At 33.8% G+C, this 17,464-nt stretch overlaps 1 protein-coding gene across 4 annotated transcripts in view; it reads right to left on the bottom strand.

Annotated features, from left to right (window-relative positions):
• LOC149787571 (protein deacetylase HDAC6-like) overlaps positions 1 to 17,464 on the bottom strand; it is a 548,042-nt gene that overhangs the window by 133,689 nt on the left and 396,889 nt on the right. The gene's annotated exons all lie outside the window — the stretch shown is intronic.

Genomic DNA, 17,464 nt, shown 5'->3' on the forward strand with positions numbered 1-17,464 from the left:
TCAGACATGAGATCCACACGATTTGCATTGAAAAAGCCCATGTTGATATGACCATCCATTCAAGAGAAGCAGCGATAACAATATTTTCAAAACAGCAGCCGTTGTGATCATATTGAATGTCAGATCGAAACCATTTTTTCATTCATGTCCAACTAGACATCAATATGACTTTGTGTTCAGGATGAGTACTGGTACAGAATTTCAACATGACAGCTGTGGTTGCCATACACCAGCACCATTTTTCATTAAGAACTACTAAACATCATAAAAAGCCAAAAGTGAATCCCCAAGGTGATATACAGGAGGAGAAGCAACATAAATTTTTCAAGACAGCCATATTGGATGTCCAAACATGACCATTTTCATTTAGGACTAACTAGACCTTGGGATGAATGCATTTGTAAATATTCATGTCAATCCTCCAAGTAGTTTAGAGGAGAACAGTGATTACAAACCTGTGCTAATGTGCAGATCAACAACAGACAACAGCCCAGCCCATTAACTCTTCTAAAAAAAAAATAGGAGAATATCAGAACTTCAAAAAGTACTCTTTCTTTATGCAAATAAACACCAAGACATTATCATGAAAGTATTCTTTATTTGCAAGAAATTAATGCATGCTAATTTGCACACAGATTACCTGAACAGTGAGAAAAATAATTATTCTGAAGGCCTGAAAAATTGGGTAAAAGATGACTTATGAAAAACCTACTACTGAATTAATAACTGTGAATTCAATGTTAAGTTGTATAAGCTGTGGCTTTTATTATCTTCCAACACAATATAAAAAGATCCACAACTTCTTACCTTTTCTGACATCTGTTGGTCAAGAGGAATCACAGTATGGGATAGTTAACATGAAATAAATAATTTTGCAGAGGCCTTCCATGGGTCACTGTCACACAATTTGGAAGTTAAACTGATATGTTCTCATACATTCTGTTTATAAAAAAAGGCCAATCTAATTTCACCAAATCTTCCACCCCTGTATGTGATGATAGGTTAAAACATGTCTAGTTGTCATCTTGTGCTTGCACTATGAATTGATTTGCATTTTCACTATTGACAAAAACCATCACAAGACTATCTTGGACACAACAGACAGATTAGAATATTTACTGGCCAATGACAAAGAAGAACTAATAGTCAGTCACTTTTTCACATGCAAAAAGAACCCCTCATGTTTTGCATTTACAAGGTTTGATAAATTTACAACTACTTGTGACATAAATAACTTTAATGCACAGATTTCAATTTCTTTATAAAAAAAATGCAATTAAGATCTCAGATGCAATCTATTATATCATATTTAATTCTTATCAAATTTAGCTGATACTTTGCATTGATAATTCTGAAATATAACTTCTCCTGACCATAATATCACTTACAATTAAGGTCAGAGAAGTGCTTTTATTGTGAGAAAAAAAATTGACGGGATCAAAGATTATTTTCAATTTCTGCAAACTACTATATGACTGATGTATGAAGCAGATCTCTCCAAATTATTAAAGAGATAACCTATCAAATTATGAAATCTATTTCATCATAAAATTCATTTTATATGAAACATTGGACAATAATTTACTCATAATATTTACCAGATGTTGAGTTATTGTGATGAAAAGCCTCATAGACTGCAAGTGAATTACACAGTTACTACTCATGCATTTTACTCGTTTCAGATATTTTGGGAATTTATGGCTTAATTTACCAAAATGATGGCAATATATTTAGAACAAACCTCAACTTCCATTCTAGTTGTAACAAATTTATGACTTTAATCTGTTCATCCTAGTTATATCAAGTTTACTGCTTTTATCTGCTCTTTTTCTGTGATACATTTTTATGTGAATAAGCTTTACAGACTCACTGCTGCTGCCAGTCTCTGAAGAAATAATTGGTTGGCACCTCTTAGGTCCTGGCTTTGATTCTATATCCTGTTAAGTGAAAAGGTTAGTGCCTGCAAATCAGCTAATTTTTTTTCTTTTTAGAGCATTGTCAAGACTGGGATCAGTTCCAGTTGTTGCAACCATTAATTCAACTTCATTTAGAAGAGTTTACAACTTTTCATTAATTCATTATACAGCTTATTGTCACAAGACAGCAACATGTCATTATACAGCTTATTGTCACATGACAGCAACAGGTTATTATACTGCTTATTGTCACATGACAGCAACATGTCATTATACAGCTTATTGTCACATGACAGCAACAGATTATTATACAGCTTATTACTTGTCACATGACAGCAACATGTTATTATACAGCTTATTACTTGTCACATGACAGCAACAAGTCAAGTCACCCTATGAGTTTGGTGGGAAAGTCAAACAAGACAGATTCCACACAGTACTGAATGACAGACAATAACCTTATGCAGGTTTAGTTTGGCTTGGTGTTACATGCAGGTAATTTAGTTCTGAGGCAAATGGAGTAAATTAGTATTGAAGGCAAATGGAGTAAATTGTTATTGGTGTTACATGCAGGTAATTTGTTTCTAAGGCAAATGGAGTAAATTGGTATTGGAGGCAAATGGAGTAAATTGGTATTGGTGTTACATGCAGGTAATTTATTTCTGAGGCAAATGGAGTAAATTGGTATTGGTGTTACATGCAGATAATTTAGTTCTGAGGCAAATGTAGTAAATTGGTATTGGTGTTACATGCAGGTAATTTAGTTCTGAGGCAAATGGAGTAAATTGGTACAGTAATACCTCGAACATTTGCAAGGTTAGGTTCCAGAACCAGTCGCGGATCAGGAGGAATCGCGAATGTTTGGTACGAGTCACTAAAAATGCTAATAAATGCTTATTTCTAGGGTTTAAACCCTAAATATGACCCAAATCATGCTCCCAAAGCACTTTAATTTCATTTAAAAGTTAGCTTAATACATTACCCTTAAAAAAAGAAATAAATGGTTAATGTAAAAATAGAGTACAGTATTGCCTAATGGGTGTTTGCCACACTAGCGCATTTATAGTATGGTACATGTATACTAATATTGGCTGCCGTTTTCTTTTGCACTCACAGTAAGGTAAAACCAAGTAACGAATGGGACTGTAAACTTAATGACTGACGTTTTCTTTGTCATTGTCAGGAAGGTAAACTAGGTAAACTTCATATGTCACAGAAGTCATATAACGAAGGTACAATTCAATAAAATAAAGAAAACATGTATGTAGAGGGTACCAATGAAAATTTCGCGAATCCGTGAATCGCGAATCCAGAAACGTGAATGCACGAGGTATTACTGTATTGGTGTTTCAAGCAGGTTATTGCTTAGGCAAATAGAGCCAGGTTATTGCTGAGGCAAATAGAGAAATTGGCATGGTCTTACAAGCATCTTATTCAGTGCTGAGGCAAATAGAGAAAATTGTCTTGGTCTTACAAGCATGTTATTCAGTGCTAAGGCAAACAGAGAAAATTGGCTTGGTCTTACAAGCATGTTATTCAGTGCTGAGGCAAACAGAAAATTGGCTTGGTCTTACAATCATGTTATTCAGTGCTGAGGCAAACAGAAAATTGGCTTGGTCTTACAAGCATGTTATTCAGTGCTGAGGCAAACAGAAAATTGGCTTGGTCTTACAAGCATGTTATTCAGTACTGAGGCAAATAGAGAAAATTGGCTTGGTCTTACAAGCATGTTATTCAGTGCTGAGGCAAACAGAGAAAATCGGCTTGGTCTTACAAGCATGTTATTCAGTGCTAAGGCAAACAGAGAAAATTGGCTTGGTCTTACAAGCATGTTACTGAGTGCTGAGCCAAATAGAGAAAATTGGCTTGGTTTTACAAGCATGTTATTGAGTGCTGAGGCAAACAGAGAAAATTGGCTTGGTCTTACAATCATGTTATTGAGTGCTGAGGCAAATAGAGAAAATTGGCTTGGTCTTACAAGCATGTTATTCAGTGTTGAGGCAAATAGAGTAATGTGCTCAAGGATGTACCATGGTAGCCAAACCAGACTGATCCAATAGTAAGATTCAAAACCTGGACCCATTTAGGTCATGAGTCCAGCATGCGCTGTGCCACTATGGCTCTTACTTTCATTAGTTTCCTCTTACCATATGCGGGAAGGTGTATTGGGCCTATTCTACAGTACAACCTTAGAAGAAAGCAATAATAACCTGTAGACCCCTCATGAAAGCCAAGAACTGAAACATTTTCAATAGTTATATCCATAAGATTTAAGTCAAGATGCTTCAAGGGAGGCAATTTCTGAGCTGTGGTTATTAACATGCACTTGGTCTTGTTTTCATCACGAAGCATTTTGTTATTTTACACCGTAGTTAAATAAAGAAATCCCCAAAACTGTTTAACATGCTTCAGATGGTGTTCAAGAATAAAAGCAGAAGCATGTAAAGTTGTGCCATCTGCAAACAGGTCTGTACTGGAGTTTTCAGTACAATGAAGTTCATTAATAAAGATAAAAAAATGACAACAGACCCAATACTGAACCTTGTGAAACACCAAGCTTAACTCCAGAAGATTTGGTACTACCTATGGATACATGCTTCCTTCTGTGCTGAAGACAAGTGAACCATTTTATGGCACTGTCTTAAAAATTATAGTGTTGTAATTTTGAGATAAGACTACTTTGATCTACTAAATCAAATAGATTTTTACAGTCAGGTAAACAACACCTCTTATTTCCTATATTGATTCATCAAACCATGTGAAAGTGATAGCCGTGAGGACTGTTTGACAGGAATTCTTAAAACCAGACTGCTCATTGTAGATCACTCAGGTACGTCAATAAGCAAGGACAGTGAAATCTTTTCTATACACTTAATAGATAGTGTAAGTGGTAAGACACATACTGGCCTGTAAATCCTTTATTCCATGCTCTTATAAATGGATGTTGTTATAACGAGGACTGTATTTTGTGAAATTTTATAACATTTAATGAAATTTAATCTTTTTTTAGGTCTTCTATGCATATTTTTTTGGAGGTCATTGATGTGATATGATGCCAACAAAATGTCTTTTGCATTCACTTTTTATAAATAACCTATTTGTGCTTCTGTGTTGTAAAATGTAGTTTTTTTGCATGTGTGTGTGTGTGTGTGTGTGTGTGTAAATCTAATTTTAATTATGCAATACTTACCCACTGCTATTGCATGCCTTAACAGTACTTATTTTTTTGTGCCAATAAAACCTCCTCTGTTTGATGTAAATATGGTACGTCCTTCCATAAGTGGACAGTTTCCAATAAGATACTGTCTACTCATATTCCTCACATGCCCATGTGCAGAATAGTCATCATTTTATAGACAACAATTATGCCAGGGTGAGAGAAGGGAATCTGGCAATAGCAATGGGGTAAGTATTACATAATTAAAATTAGTTTACCCCCCCCCACACCAATTTATTAGCAGTAATAAATAACTGGTCACTAATGCATGGCCGAATTTGTCAGCTAGGTGGGTAGACTGATGTGTTAAAACTAATCATAGACAGAGCAAAATGGAATATCATTAACACTTGAAGGACAGATGCACTTTACTGTAGGTTGGTGTCTCTTTTGGCCACATGTTGTGCTGTAACTATGGGTCCTCCCAAAAATGCACATGTTCTATTGTGTTAAAGTGGAGGTAGAAGAGAAAGAAGGTAGTGTGTGATTGCCAAAATACTGCCTTTGTGATGCCCTCCAAGGATTATGATCAAATTAGGCCCATGAGGCAGCAATGGCTCTAACCTAATGGGCTTTAATTTCATATAATAAAAGTCTCTTGGTATGAGGCTGTTGCCAGCTCTTTTGATGGTAGTGACAATCTACCATGAGAGGTGGAAGTTGAAATATCAACAGAGCTATTAAGAGGAAGGAAAAGACATTTTCTACCAAAAGCCTAGTTTGATTATTCCCAGGACAGCTTCAACTGAGACTCTGCATCTCTGTGGGTAGCAAAGTTACTGAAGGTAACTGATTTTTGGCTAAAAATTCCAGTTGACAAAGGAGAAATCAATTTATAATTACCATTATACAGTATTACAATACAACATCCAATATTAAGCACTGTTGTTAGGTGATACTCTATAGTGGGGATTTCTATATAAAAAAATTAAAAATAAATAAATAGTTTGAGAGAAAACTAGTGAAATTACATGGAAGGATAATCATACTAAAAAAACTAAAGAAACAGCAAATCGAACTGAAAATAAGACTTTTTCGCACAGTGAATAGTTAAGCGTATCAATGGTTTTTTGGCTGAAACTTTAATACCTCCTTAATCTGAATGTTTTATATAAAAAACATTGATGGGTAATATGGACACTGGGAGTTATTGCTGAAAAACTCATATCCAGACTGACATATAAAAATGTCCATCTGTTATTGAAACTCAAGCATGGTTATGGAACAAAGTATGTAAGATGTACATTGCAACAAAATGACATTATGCCTTGGAGCTTCAGTAAATTGAACAATAATACTCTACCAGGAACCTATACCATATATACTCACTTATAAGAAGAGTCCAACTGCATAGACCCAGATCTGCCATCATATAATGCACCAGCAGATCTAGTTCTGCTCAGTTTGTAGTGGGTCTCAACCTATAAGTGACTATATATGGTACATTTAGCCTATTACAGCAGTACAATGTAAAGTGGACCATGTATATTTGAGTGATATTCAGCTGACATCATATTTTAATAAAGAGAAACCAAGCAAATTGAGTGAACTTGTGTCACCCTCACCAACCAGTGAGGTCACAAATGTTCACAATGAAATCTGACTGACCATTAAGGCAGAGTGGTAAAGTTACAGGCAGACAAAGAAAGGAACCAAATTTCATTCTGCTATCTCCAAAGTGCGATCTCTAAACAGGTATAAAAAAATAGTGACCTTGGCTTCTAAGATCAAACATGACTCTAATACACAAGATGCTCTTAAACTGAGAAGAATAAATGTACCAGTTTTTTAGTTCATCCTTTGCTTCAAACAGGTTTTATGTTACAGACCTGAAACAAGGAAAACCTTAAAATACTGAACTGTGACCCTGAGACAGGATCCTGAATGTGGCATTTTCTGCATTATTTGATGATGATGATGTGACAATGTACACACATACCAAGTTTCATCCTCTAATATAAAAAAAACTTTAAAATTGTCAAGTGGAAGGGAAATTGTGATGGAAACTTTTAGGGGTGAAATGATTCATTGATATATCAATACTTTTGCTGAAATGATACACATATCGATACAAGAGACGGAGAATTGATACAAAATGAAACTTACCATATGCATGTTATTTTAGTTTTCAGCAGTCATGAATAATTTTTATTAGTTGCCTTGTTAATCTGCAAAGTTATAATCCATTTGAAACGGCATTTGCAGTCAAAGGCACTCATGTTTATCAGTAAAAATTAAAAGATTATTTGTGAATAACCATTCGCCGCCTACAAGTTTACGCAAAGTGACATGGTTCGTAACTCACCCCCATTTTATGCTAATTATCTTAACCCAGAAGTGTTTATTTATTACGTACAACAGTAACTTATGGTCATGTGGATCCATTAATTGCAGTATTAAAGAGATGGACAAGAAAAAGTCCTCTAAGACAAGAAAGACTGGATTTCTTTCTTGTGTCAGAATCTCTTACAGCAAATATAGGAAAAGTGACAACTGAACCAAGTTATAGGTCTGCCCACTCATGATGGTAACACTGTATATGAATTCAAATAATTTCATCAGAGGTAAAGGTGGAAATTTAATAACAGTTTACTGTTTGATAAAAATATTGACAGTGTATTGAATTCAGATTGACTATATCATATTCATTATTGCTGACGGAAATCCATGGAAAAACTATTTCATATACTTCATATAAAAAGAAATGTAAATTAAAACAGGAAATAAAACTTATGCAGTAAATACAATCCATAAAGAATGGTTCCATAGGATCTTAGGATTCAGAAATATTGGAGTCTTAAAAGAAGGAGCTTGAAAAATTGAGAAAAGAAAAGCTTTGAGGAAGTATTATTAGATCCAGAGTAAAATGGATAGAAAAGGATGAGAAATGAACCAGATAATTTTGCCACCTAGAAAACAGAAAATGTGTGAATAGTACAATCACAAAGTTAATTACAGATGACAATGAAGTTATTAGTGGTCAGTTTGATATTCTACGGGAATTTAAAAATTATAATAAAGTGTATAATGAGGAAACAGATGTAGAGGATAAAAACTTAGAGGACCTTCTAAGAAACTATCAAATTCCTAGGCTGAAACGAGATTATAAGGCAAAGTTACCCAAACAGAAGTACTGGATTGTTTAAAAAGTGTGAAAAATAGCAAAAACCTGGGATCGGATGGTTTCACAGCTGAATTTTTTAAAATCCTCTGGAATGACATTGGGGTATTTATAGTTTCAACAATTAATGAAGCAAGTTATTATAACTTGCATACCCAAAAAGGATAAACCAAAGCAGTACCTGAGGAAAAGGCGTCCAATTTCTCTACTTTATGTTGTATACAAAACCAGCATAAAGATGTATTGCCAAATGAATTATGCCAGTACTGAATGAAATAATATCTGAGGATCAAACTGGTTTTGTAAAAGGAAGATACATTGCTGAAAATACAAGGATTGTATATGATATCATGCACTTTACAGAAGAGTTACTATTAATTGATTTAGAAAAAGCATCTAATTCTATTTCTGGAAATTTATTTATAATGTTCTTACATTTTTTAATTCTGGACCTAGTATAAGGCACTGGATCCAAATTTTTTTTTGCAATATCTCATTGGCAGTTTTACAAAATGGCTTTCTTTCAGAATTTTTCAAAATTTCCAGAGGTTGTTGTCTGTCAGGTGATCCAATATCACTATCTCTTCTTATTATGTGCAGAAATATTGTCTATATTATTAAAGAATTACAAAAAATTAAAGGTATGAAGTTAAGGGAAACAGAATATTTACTCTTTAGAATCCTTGGAATCCTGTGTTGAAGGACTGAGCTTCTTTGCAAGAATTTCAGGACTGAAACTGAACATTGCCAAAACAAATGCAGCTTGGATAGAAAGCAAGAAGTACAGTGCAGAAACATTTCATCGCAGATTAAAGTTACAGTGGGTAACTGAATTTACATCACTGGGCATAAAGTTTTTGGTGAATTTGGATAAAATGGTAAAACTGAATTTTGAAAATAAAACAATGATTAAAACTTGTTTAAAACATTGGGAAAAGTGATCCGTAACGCCAACTGGTAAAATAACAGTTCTGAAATTCTTAATTATTCAAAAGCTTAATCATCTGTTCATCTCATTATCAATGCCTCCGCAAAATTTTATCAGAGAATTATAATGAATTATTTTTCACTTTCATATGAAAATCAAAAGTGGACAAAGTTAAAAAAGAGGTCATGATTCAAACTTTTTCTAAAGTTGGCTTGGCAATAATAGATACTGATACATTTATATTAGCTCTGAAAATAACATAGGTTCATAGAATTCTTCTACCTCACAGAAAATTGGTAAATTTATTTGAATATGAAATATGCGAGATTAGAAACCTGTTCCTACTAGGATATGAAAAAGTGATTACTTTATCCAAAAAGACAACAAATGCTTTTTGGTGTGATGTTTTACTGGCATTGAAGCTGCTACTGGAGAAAAATACATCCCTGACAGGAGAAGATGTTACGAAAACTAGTTTCGGGATGAACTCCCTTATAAGGGTAAACAAGGTACCCATTTTCTATAGGAAATGGTTTGAACATAATGTAATCTGTATTGGTGATATCTTTACAGATCAGGGAACTATGATCGACTTTGAAAGCTTTAAAGCTAGATATGGTTTCAATACTAATTTCCTTGCCTTTCAAGGGATAATTCAGTGTGTAAAGTCCTTAAATGAGAGAACACAACATGTTTACATAAATAATGTTCCATCTGAACCTGAAACAATCAGATATGGAGTACCACAAGGCTCAATTCTAGGTCCATTACTATTCATTTTATTTATTAATGACCTACCACTTTTACTAAGAGAATTAATATCATCAACAGATTTCTATGCAGATGACACAACATTGTCAGACATCCAAAACACAAAGCATGAGCTCGAATTTTCTGTACAGAATGCACAAAACAAACTGGAAAACTGGTGCACATGTAATGGCATGGTGGTAAATACTGGTAAAACTAAAATATTACTTATCTCAACATGGCAAAGAAGGACAAATCTTGATAGTGATGAACTATGTCTGACATGGAAGGATACAAATCTGCAAATGGTCTGTCATGATAGACTACTTGGTGTTCTGGTAGATAATAACCATCATGGACTGAACATATCAAACATATCAGTAAAAAAGTCAATTCAAGTTTATGGCTTCTCAGTAGGATAAGACATTTTCTTCCTGAAAGGCACAGAAAACTATTTTATAACAGTTACATACAACCCTTTTTGGACTACTGTAGTACAGTATGGGGAATTCAAATGATAAAAACAGCAAAGCTGGCACATCTTCCAAAAAGAGCATTTGGACTAATATCAATCCAGAAAGAAAGCAAGGAAAATTTAGCTGGTAGGTTAAAAATATTACCTATTAAAGACTGAATCTGTTTGAGAAAAGCCAAATTAATGTACAAGATATCTCATAATAGTGCTCCTGAATATTTACAATCACTATTCCAGTATAGGCTACCTGGTAATACTCCCCACCTGCGATCCATGTCTACCAAACAGTATAAAATTCCCAAACCAAATAAGGAGTTATTTAAAAAAAAGTTTCCAATACTCTGGAACTCTGCTCTGGAATAGTATTGCAGTTGAGATTAGAAATGCCCACTCTATTTCCTTCTTCCAAACCCAATATATCCAGTGGCTTCAGAGATGCAGCTTAAATAAATTCCTTTGTATGAGTGCCTCAAGGTAGATTAGTTTTTAGCTAATTGTGTTACCCTCTTTAAATAAGGTCATTATTATTATTATTGTGTAAAAACTTACAGTTAGGTAAATCAGCACCGGTCAGACCATTTATCCTTTCCATTTAGAAATTGTGTTTCATAACAATAAAGGATATATGCAAAGTCTATTACAATTTATTTTTTTAAAAAAGGGTGTTAAACCAAGTAGTGAAAATAAATGGAATAAATATTTTCATTCTGAATATGGATATATGACCTGACATACATGTATACTTAAGTTTTTAAAATAACACGAAACTCAAAATTACAATCATTTCAATTTCGTATTACTCATAGAATTTTACCTATGAATTCCTTTTGGTATAAAATAAAATTGTCCAACACTGATAAATGTACCTTTTGTAAAAATGCCCCGGAAGCAATACTGCATTTGTTTTGGGAATGTAATGTAATAATCAAGCTGTAGAATGAAGTGATCCCTTGGATTCAGTGAATAAAGATACTGTGCCAAGTGCAACAATTGTTATATGTATTAGGATATACAAAAAGAGATGAAACTTATTAACAACCTTTTTATTTTTACTTTCATTCAGCCAAATACTACATGTATATATGCAAAATGAAAGGGGATATACCTAGATTGGATGGTTTGAAAGTTTTTATTAAATATCGCTATATTCTGGGAAAATATATTGTAATAAAATCTGAAAGGAAAGAATCATTTATGTTGATTTGGGAACAGTGGGAACCATTATTCCACAGCAGCTAGAACTGAGTGTATTTAACTAAAATACATGTTTAATAGAGTCATGTTATAGTGTACAGTGTGTCAACTAGATGCTGTATATTTATAATTGTTAAATACATGAATCTGTGCATGTGTGCTTGCATGTGTATGTATGTCTGTTTTTTTCTCCCACACTATATTTATTGTCCCTAAGCTATATCAATTGTAACCCTGGGATGGTTCCCCAACCCAATGGTCAACCTATTATGGGGACAATAAAAACAATATTCTTAAAAGAAAGAAAGAACAAAAGAAATCGATGTAGCTTATTCTCTGCATGACAAACAGGAAGTATTGGCAGAGTAACAGAGACTTTGTGGGAAAGTCATTAGATATGTGAAGTACTTATGTGGAGATGCTGTCAGAGTATGCTATTGCTCAAATCATGCAAAATTTGTATGAATTTGCATGCTTGGAGAACAGTGAACCATGAGAACTCATGCAAAATTGTTGAAAGTCCCACATATGAAAATGTGCTCTGCAAATTATACAATTTTTATTTAACCATTCTTATTGCGACATCTGTAGTAACTGTTCCACATCTGGGTTCTTGAAACTAAATTTGATCTAAGAACACTGTGCCCAGGAATAAAAATTATGGCATACTTTGAATCATTCATGAAGAAAGTTTCATAAATGCATGTTAAAAATAAAGGCTACCAAGAAAATACCCAAATGTCTGATTCTTGGCATGGTTCATTATGATTTAGTTTGGTAAATACTTGTTGATGATAGTGATGATGACAATAATTTTTAAAGTTATGAAGTGTATCAGATAAATGGAGATGGGAAAGTGTTATTGGCGTCACCAGTGAGTGATTTTGAGCCTGAAATGGTCTTAAATACAAGTCAGATGTACATGCTGGATGGACAAAAAATAGACAGCATGACTCAGTGGGATTTCAAAAATTAAATGTAATAAGGGCAGGATACTGAGACTAATTAAAATTCAGACATTTCAAAAGTATAATGCAATTTTCATTTTTTTAATTAATCAAATTTGGCCTGTGGATCATATCCTAATAAACCATATACATGTATCCATATCAGGGTTAAGATAAAATGAATAAAATAAGGGTTAAAAAAATGCAATTAAGAAGTAAAGATATTTATTTTAATACCTCTGTCTGCACAGGTATTGATGGACTAAATACCCTTATACAGCATCATGGAACAGATAAAAACATTTTGCTACAGTAGTCAGTAAACTACTGATTTAACAAAGGAAGTTTATGTTAGTGAAAAATCCTATTTTGGAGCAGATGTATCCAAAAGATAAAATCTGTGAGCTCTGGAAAATTGTAAATAACAGCCACAAACATCATTTTCCCAACATATCTATTATAGGGCTAAATTTAGTTATTTCAGGTGCTGTGGTATTTATATTAGTTTTAGAAGGAAAGATATATTTGTGTATAAATTTTCTAAATTCTCTATATAAATTTAATAACAGTATGTCTATGATAGAGTAACTCTACAGTCACTGTTAGATTTAGAGGCAGAGATTTGGGGTCAATACAAGGTTACCAGCAGCTATTCAAATGCTATGGTGTCAAGTTACAGTCCAGAGAAATTGAAACAAAGGAGTCAGTAGGACAGTTGGAAGATGTGTTTGTAAAGCTAATTAAAATCAATTATAGCAAGTTTGCCATAATACTTAAACATTAAAATTAGTGACCATTTGAAGGGAAATTTGAATCTCTTTTAGTAGGTATAAGGTGCTTAAAATAGAGTTGAGTAGTTTTAGTTTAATTTTGAAGTAATTTGCTCAAAAGGATAAAATTTACAAGTAATTTCATATTCAAAATAATGTTTTTGTAAATTCTAACACAGAGCATCAGTGGGAAAAGAGTGTGTATGGAGAGTACATATATGGCTTTATTTTGGATTACAAAATTTAGATTCTGTGCATTTTGATATGTAGATTAGAGTTAGATAAAGGGTCTGCACCTAACACAATCAGACCAGAATATTAGTTTAGAATAGGTCTTCAGGGAATGTTTTCTCTGAAGTCCGCTAGGATTGTTTAAATAACCAGGTCAAACATAGTGCAGGGAGTCAGCATGAAGAACTAGGGGCAACATACATCATTAAAGGTAGAAAAAGAAGAAACCCTCTTGCTTGTGACTAATTCCCCATAGCGCAGTGACATCAGAAAGGCGCTACTACAGTTTGGTGGAGAATTTAAAATGGAAATGTTGTGTTAAATTGTATTCTAAAACTTTTACTGGATTTTGGGGAATTCTAGTTTATTTTAGACTGTGCTGACTCCATACGAAAGTTAAGTAGCAAAATTTTTGTATATTCATCTTTAGGACCTTTCTTTACACTTTATTCTACAATTTTACGAAGTGATCTGTCAGGTAAAAATTTGTCATTAGAGATCTATATGTGCCTTTGATTCTTGTGATTCTACTGCATCAAAATGGATAGAAGCTGCATGGATTTCAGTCTCATGCCACCTTTTTCTGGTGATGGAAGCCAAGAACAACTAGCCGCAGCAGTGGGAAAATGAATGGATCAAATAATAAAAAAAAAACAGGAAACGATAAAGGACTATGATCTGAACACGGACAACACTATTGCATGGACTTCTTAACAAAAAAAAAAAAATCATTAACAAAACTAGACATAAAAAAAAAAAAGAAAAATTGTTGACAACCAGGAAACGATAAAGGACTATGAACTGAACATGGATAATACATATGCAAGGACCTACACTCAGTGTATCAACGGAAAACAGACAAAATGATAACCCACACAGAACGAAAGAAACAACACCAAGGAAGAAATGAGGGAGACATGTACAATGGCTAATGACGGTTTCTTAAACCCAGGCCACTAACAAGAACCGAGAGCAAGGCTGCAAATCACCCTAGTGTTGACAGAAAGACCACATGTGGAGAAACACAGCTCCCCGATACCACACATGCTAATGCGAAAGAACCTAACTTTACTGGATGTTGATGAAATTCTAGCCTGTAGTCGGCATCATGGCAAGCGCGTTTATAATGTTAAATGGCAAGACTTCCCCAAGACTACATGGGAACCTGAAGAAGCGTTACCGCAGTTTTTGCTCCGGGAATTTCATGTAACAAAGACACAAAAAGGAAAGAGAAGAAAGTATGCAAAGTGAAGATTCCAAAGGGACTTGATCAATTAGTTCTTAAAGGTGGACTCATTATATTTGTTTTGCTGTGCTATACTTTCCTATCAACCTTTTCTTCCATATCTATCCTGCACATCTTCCTTCCTATGGTATAGCAGAACAGATGTATAAATCCCACACTTGGACAATTGACAGCTATGTTGCACATTCCAAATGGATTATTCTTTGCAAACAAATAACTACTGTAATTTTAAAAGCAGTCTATGGCACAATGTTAGTGCCAGTTCTTATTCAGTTCAAGAAAATCTTGAAATCCTTGTGATACCTGCAGATTACATTCAAAGCGAAGTGACATTCATGGAACATTATACAAAGTACTGTAGATTGGTGAAAAGTCAGACATTTATGGAACTGTTGTTCATGTGACTTTTGGTAGACAAAGATGATATATAAATTATTAGTGTGATTAATAATTAAGTGTTTGAAATTATTTTACATATACATGTATCAAGATATTTACCTAAAATTAGCATCCATAAGACCTCTTGGGATTATAAAGTTATTTCTGTTTCTAACTGAAAAGATTGTAATAAATCGCAATATTTTTGTACCTTAATACCCTGCACTATGGAATGTAAATTCTATTTAGGGAGTAGATTTTGTAGGTTTGTAGTGTGCAAGGAAGTGTGTGTGAACACTGATGCCACATAAAACATTATGAAATACATGTCTAAATCCAATTTATTCAATAATTTGACAAAAACAATAGTATGTTATAAAAATTTGGGGACCAAATTTTGCTGGGCCGGAGGGACATATTATAGGGCTAAATTTAGTTATTTCAGGTGCTGTGGTATTTATATTAGTTTTAGAAGGAAAGATATATTTGTGTATAAATTTTCTAAATTCTCTATATAAATTTAATAACAGTATGTCTATGATAGAGTAACTCTACAGTCACTGTTAGATTTAGAGGCAGAGATTTGGGGTCAATACAAGGTTACCAGCAGCTATTCAAATGCTATGGTGTCAAGTTACAGTCCAGAGAAATTGAAACAAAGGAGTCAGTAGGACAGTTGGAAGATGTGTTTGTAAAGCTAATTAAAATCAATTATAGCAAGTTTGCCATAATACTTAAACATTAAAATTAGTGACCATTTGAAGGGAAATTTGAATCTCTTTTAGTAGGTATAAGGTGCTTAAAATAGAGTTGAGTAGTTTTAGTTTAATTTTGAAGTAATTTGCTCAAAAGGATAAAGTTTACAAGTAATTTCATATTCAAAATAATGTTTTTGTAAATTCTAACACACAGCATCAGTGGGAAAAGAGTGTGTATGGAGAGTACATATATGGCTTTATTTTGGATTACAAAATTTAGATTCTGTGCATTTTGATATGTAGATTAGAGTTAGATAAAGCGTCTGCACCTAACACAATCAGACCAGAATATTAGTTTAGAATAGGTCTTCAGGGAATGTTTTCTCTGAAGTCCGCTAGGATTGTTTAAATAACCAGGTCAAACATAGTGCAGGGAGTCAGCATGAAGAACTAGGGGCAACATACATCATTAAAGGTAGAAAAAGAAGAAACCCTCTTGCTTGTGACTAATTCCCCATAGCGCAGTGACATCAGAAAGGCGCTACTACATATCCATGCTGACAAAGCTAGCTGTGTATATACCCCTTCAGAGAGAAGCACAGAACAATACTGATACAAAGAAATGGAGTGCTCAGAATTAATTAACAGGTTAATGCTTATACAACTAGAGGTGACATCTGTCAAAGATGTTCATTTCAAAAGAGCAATAAGAAAGTGGAGCAGGAAGAAAGAGAGATAGATATTGCAGTTTAACTAAATATTGACCTATGACCATTTCTTTCTCCCTTCCTTTTTTCTTTAATAAAGGGGGATGTTCCCTGAAGATAAAATCCTTCATCATCTCTCCTTAAAGTGTATATGGGAAACAAATTTCGAATTTCTCTTTTTTATGCAGAAATATTTAACCTGTGAATGAAGGTGCTGATGGAATAAATGAAATTAGCATAGAATGAGCGATGGGGAAGATTTCAAACTACTCAAGTTTATCACCTTGTGTTTGTTAAAAGAAAATTGTGGAATTGGACTGGGTGTAGTCTGTAGTATTCCTTCTTCTCTAATAAATACAATTACCTGTGGTTGCAGCAGTCTTTTGCATCTGCAGGAAATAAAATGTGATAGATTTTGTTGGTATTCAACCATATTCCCATGCCCAGAATTTTTTCTAGATGAGATTTTATTTGCATGCAGAACTTACATTATTTCTTCTGTTTTGAAGATAACATCGTAATGTCTTCCAAGTGCAACTGAGACATGAAATTAGTAATAATATGTTTTCAAATCATTCATGTTGTACAAAGAGGGAGTTAAATGGAGCCACCATTAAATGGTCTAAAATGTTGGATAAAACTCACTGCATCCAACAGGTAGTCTGTCTGAAGGCATTGTTGATACCTTCTCATCAGTGAGAACTGCATATAAATATATGATGACAATATGTCTATCTGTAGTCTGCATACAGGAAATACAACCAAGAATGTCTACATGAAAGGGCACCACCTACCTTCCTAAGATGGAAAGACCATCAAGTTCATTTGTGTATCAATATGTATTGTATTGCAGGCTGCGTTTTGTGAATCATATCGATACATACTG

This window comes from Sinohyriopsis cumingii, chromosome 11 (assembly GCF_028554795.1).
Source record: "Sinohyriopsis cumingii isolate HCF-2022 chromosome 11, ASM2855479v2, whole genome shotgun sequence".
NCBI classification, from domain to species: domain Eukaryota; kingdom Metazoa; phylum Mollusca; class Bivalvia; order Unionida; family Unionidae; genus Sinohyriopsis; species Sinohyriopsis cumingii.